Source organism: Fringilla coelebs (genome assembly GCF_963513975.1).
Source record: "Fringilla coelebs genome assembly, chromosome: 10".
Classification (NCBI taxonomy): domain Eukaryota; kingdom Metazoa; phylum Chordata; class Aves; order Passeriformes; family Fringillidae; genus Fringilla; species Fringilla coelebs.
The window spans coordinates 10,773,946-10,779,741 of record NC_140036.1 but is presented as its reverse complement, the minus strand read 5'-3'; positions in this window follow the sequence as shown (position 1 = coordinate 10,779,741).

Genomic DNA, 5,796 nt, shown 5'->3' with positions numbered 1-5,796 from the left:
TTTTAGAAGCAGTTGTCAAAATTCAGATGGGAAGCAGCTTGAATAGACCGTGAGCAGGAGAACTGAGTTTATCAACAGGGAAAGCAGGAGTGGGAAAAAAAAGTCCTCATCCAAGGTTTTCTAAACTGCAAAACAAGGTTGGCTTTTTTTTTTCTCCTCCTCAGAGGGTTCAAAGCTTGAAGCTGACCACTGCAAAGGCCACTTGTCACATTTACTGAAAATCAACCTATTGATATCACAGCTGAAAATATAAACTCGACAACCAAAGCCCATTGCACAACGTGGACTGCGTAAGAGTTAAAAATAGATTTGACGTGCCTCCTACCTGCATAATAAATATGTAAGTTTCAAGTGCTTTAATTCGATATTCACATTAATTAACAATACAATATACATTATTTAAACTACAGTAAATGCAAGAAGAAAAAGGGTGACACCATCTGGAAGCACAGTTTGCTTTTTTTTTTCCTTTCCAAGGGCTAATAACGTAGTTTGAATGTGATGACAAGCTAACAGCTCACCACATTGCAAATGAAAAAAGAATTCTTAAGGTGATGCTCAAATATCTAAGCCTGTAATGAAGCACAAACCAGTCTTCAATACTGCATGACATGGCACACAGACCATTTACATACTCACATTTGAGATACTAGGCACAGTATAATGAATTCAATACACAGCATGCACACAGCACAAGCAACGTTAATCCTGCCTGCCATTTTAGGCTTGCAGGAGTAAGATACATACTGCAGCACAGCTCTGGTAAGGGAGGAGGCAGGGGACAGCTCACCTTAAATGCAGTATCTGATTAATGTTGTAAGTGACATTGCGTATCAGCTACAGAGTCTTGGTTCAACTGGGTGGGAGGGAACAAAGAAAATTGTCATCAACTGGTGATGCAAGATGAGCTCCAGTCACTAACACTGTTAGCAAACTCCAAATTCTACAATGATATGGTAGTAGGCATTTCAAACTCTTATCAAAATCTGCTTGTGCAATGGCTGAGTCGCCTGCCGAGGAAAACAAAACAGTCTTCTTGCTTATTGGAGAAACGCTGCATCCACTACAGCAACATCCTCTCGATGCAGAAGGATTTCACGTCGCACATATTAAATCCTGAATGCATTTGCTGTGCTTTCTTAATTTTTAAGTTCCAGTATTAAAAAATAAAATTAAAAGCCAATGATAGCAAAAATAATATAGCTAAAGCTCTAATGTTCAGACAAATAAAACATTTCTTTTTCTCTCCTTTCTGTTTTCTCTCTTTTACAGTCCATCAAAATCCTGAGCAGTATTGACAAACCACACGAGCACCGGGTCTGACTGCATGATCAGCTGTCTGTGTCTACGCTACACCCTGTTAACCACAAGCAGTGTTAGAGCTAAATATATCTGCAATGCAGAAACAGTAGGTGCTATGTGGTACACAATTCTGATTAGTTTTATGATATTTTGCTATCCTCAGATATAACAAATAAAACAAAATTTGCTGCTGATCTCTGTCAAGCATGGTATCTGTCAGACTTACAGAACATAAAAGCTATCCTAAGTACACTGACCTAGATAACACTAAGAAGACTTAAGCAGCGTGCAAGCATACTCACTGTCAAAGCAAGGAAAACGAAACAATGATTGTCTAATCAAACTGAAAGCAACAACTCACTAGCACAGTATAAATTCCAAAATGCTACGTACTGTATATGCACATCTCATGTTATTGGAAGACGCAAAGCTCCTTTGTTTTTTTTTTCTCAGCGGCTTTTCTTAGCTACGGTTGCACAATGACATTCTGACATCATGGAGGTCAATGCAGATACTAAAGTGCTGTCATCTTGAAGAAAAAAAATTGAAATATAAAACCATAGCTGCAAAGATAATAATAATAATGATGATAATTAAAAATTTCACATCACCTACTTAATGTCTTTCTATTACCCTCTGAGATTAATAGCATGTATGTTGTTCAGCCGCATACGTTCAATTGGTATCACCCTCTGCAGAGACTGCAAGAGTAATTGTGGGAATTAGATTTTTGTAAATGTCAAAAAAGGGTTATCATCTGGAAAACTTAAAAATACAGCAAAATATTTTGCATGTATAATGAAAAAATATGCAAAGAGAAAAGCATCAAAAACTGCCAGTCTGATTTTTAAAAAAAAATGCCTAATAGGCAAAATTGGTGCTATTTTCATTATCACTCTGTCTCCAGAAGGAGAATGAGAGAACCGTGCTGCAGTTTACTGTAACCTGAGTTACCTTCCCAGAAGGCTAAACCATCAGGAGAGGTAAAACAAACCAGAAGATACACCTGTTTAGAGAGCGAAATCCCCCCACTATGTTGGTGACTTCTCTCAGCTCTTTATCTCTCTACCTGCAAATACCACAAGATGATATCCAGCACAAGAACAGAACTTTGAACATTAATGTGTTAGCTCTAAAAATATTCCACTGAAAGATTTCTTTAGGTAACCATTATTTACCATATGTATAAGTAAATCTAGGTGGTTTCTGACCAATTGCAGAAATAAACAGCTCCTTGTGAGGCCAGATTTGTCCAGAGAAGCGCTAGCTTTCATTTGACCTGCCAGTACGGCTGAGGAAGAAAGCAGCCAAATTTTCAAACACATATTCTTTCCCTAGGAACTTGTGTACATGATGATTCTTTTTTTCTAAAACAGCACCTCTTTTTAAAAGGGAAGACTAATACTAAGTATTGTATTAAATCAGAAAATGTTGCACAGCAAAAACTAGGCTGCTGTACATATGTGTTCACTTCTATTCAAAAAATAGACAATTTTATTTTGGTTTTTTTCTGCCTTTTTATTATTTTTTTAATGATTAAATAGGTATCTCTTTAATTTGGAGGTTTTTCTTTGGGAAATTATTTGGCATTTTGCTCCCTTTCATTTTAAAGGCTGGGAATGAGATGTTCCTAGCAGTGCTTTAAAATATTCAGAATCCCCTTCCATAAATAGCACATCTGTCACAGAAAGGGAATCCAGCCAACAGAAAGGCAGACCAGACCAGCAAAAACAACTGCTATTCCAATGCATGATTACAAAATAAGTTTGGATTTTAGCAAGCCTTTATTTAGATTTTTTTGTTTGTTTTGAGGTTTTTAAAGTTTGAGCTATCTGATTATATAGATGCCACCATATATCAAATTTAGGAATGTTAAATATGGATTACTTTTGAGGTTTTTTCATGTTCATCTCTTAGTCAAATGTATATTGTCATGTTAGTTAAAAACCATGGCAAAGTTCCTACAGATTTCAAGAACAGAAGACTTGAGCTATATGGAGCAGTTTGTTAAAATATGATATTATTATTTCAGAAGCAAGTGGTAGTTTTATTGAAAGACAATGATTTCCAGGAAGAGACCAGTTTTGTGGAGTCTCACAATAAATATATCTGTTCCTGCATTCTTGAAGTCAGCATTCTCATTCACCCAAATAAGTAGTGCTCTGGGACAGACACAACAAGGTGATTTGGGTTATGTGATTTAGGAAACATTAAAAACCTGCTGGAAGTGAACACAGCAGAGGAATAAACATCTCCCAGTGAAAAGGGAAGTGAGTTTGTCCAAATCTTTATGCTATATCTTGCTTTCATTGACCATTTTTAGTGCTTAGTAATAGTTTTGCAGGCTTCGATTTGCAATGATTTTGCTTCAGATTCAACATCATTTCAGCTCAGAAATCAGTTTTTATGTCCTTCTACAATTGCACAATACATGCCATAGTAAATAAATAAATTTTAAAAATTGCACTTGTATGTTGCACAAAGTAAGTCCAATTTTTCAAGGCTGACATATATACTATATGTTACTTCTCAGTCAGCAACTTGGATTTAAGTGTAACATTTCTGCCAAAATTGTTACAGTCCCAAGGCACTGTCTCACTTGATTCCTTACTTCAAAATTGCCTGTGTCTGTGGGGTCAGGACTACCTCTGTCCATGCTATAAGCTTGTGTTGGTTCTGTATTCAATCAGCTTAAAGTGAGCCTATTTCAAGTATCCACACTGGATCTCACAGGCTATTTGTGTTGCAGCCTTTCCCACTTTCAAGCATCCTACTTGTAAACACACTTCCTCTTCCTTTATTTATCACCACTCGAGTGCAACATCTTATCTCTCCTCACATACTCTAGCTTATCAAAATTGGTGAGGAATGAAGAGTTCCAACATCACTTTATATTGAGCATCCTCCTCATGGTATATGGTTTTTAGAGGAAATGTCCCAGTCCTCCACATCGATCATTTGGCAAAAGGAGGTAGAGTGTGGAAAGAAAGACTCACTTGAAGTCTCTAAAATTGTACCGATTTTTGTTTCAAAGTATTGCCATACCTTGTCTTCCTAAGAAGGAAATTCTAAGGGCAGTCTGATAGTCTGGGAACTCTGCCAAGCACTAACCTTGTAGCAGTAAATATCTGGAGGAAGACTGGAGATTTTGAGGAAAAAAGTGACAAACACTTTTAATTTGATATGGATCAGCTCACTTTTGTCTTTGTTAGGCAGTGGCCCGAGCTGGACCAAGGGACTAAACCGTGCCTCCAGCTATATAGAAGACATGCTGCATGTCATCTATATAGCTGGAGTGTGGAACTTCTGCTTAATAGCAGTGAACATGTTTAATAAGTGAATGAACAAATGTACATACACTTGGGTTCATTCCCACCTTAGTACTTAGAGTTTTGTTTATTTTGTTTTTAAAATTGTTTGTCAAATAAACAAGCAGCATACATCAGTCAAGGGACAGAAGTGAAGTTGTGTAAATCATTCATAGGAATAACAAAGTAATCAAGGGACAGAGCTCCAGCCCTCAAGAAACTGTAGTCAACTGTTTGGTCATATCATCCCTGCAAAGCAATGACAAGGAGACATGAAGCACAGCTGGGAATCCAGGGTGGGTGTTTCTAAAGAGCGTTCCAGAACTGGCTACAGCCCATGAGCAAACCTGCTCTTGGAACAATTCCTCCAGCCTCTGAATTTAGCTGCATTAATTATGTTTCTCTTCATTCCACTAGTGCCATTGCATAAAACACATTATTGATGAGCACTCAGTTTGAAATTCAGTTATTTTGGAAAACAAAAAACCCACACCCTTTATCATGAACTAAAATTCTCTGACCTAACACACTCAGGAAAGCATCCATATACCCAGACACTGGGTCTAGCAATTAAGCTGCCGCTCAAATGCCTTCCATCCAAACTCCTATTGCTCCATCCTACATGAAGAAGCTGCCTTCTTCACTACTGAAACCTGCACTAGTTGTTGTTGGGATGTAGAAAACAAGGTGGGGGGAGGAAAAAAAAGGACTGATGGTAAAACCTCCAGAGTTTGCCTTGACACAGACAAAGTAAAGCACATCTATGCCTGATCCAGCCAACATGCCCTGGACTTCCTTTTGTGTGCACATGTAGCTTAAACTGCCCCAAGGATATGGACTCAGTCGAGTGCTGACAGTTTTCCCAGACTTTCCCACGATTTCTTCTGTGTCTCTGTATGGCTGTGAGGTCTTCCATTAGTTGCTGGGACAGAAAACAGTTGTTCTTTGTTATTCCTAAGAATGATGTACACAACTTCACTTTTAATTGTTACACTCATATGAACAGGCTATAAAAAATAATATCTAAGTGACCTAAGATGCAAGCTTAGACTCTTGATGTTCCTGTTAGATGGGGACTTTTCCAGCTGAATTAAAAGAGCAGCATTTAAAGGCAATTCCTTTTATAAAAGGCAAGTACTGAGAATCTAGAAAAATAGCAAGTATGTGAATATTATGAAATGTATTC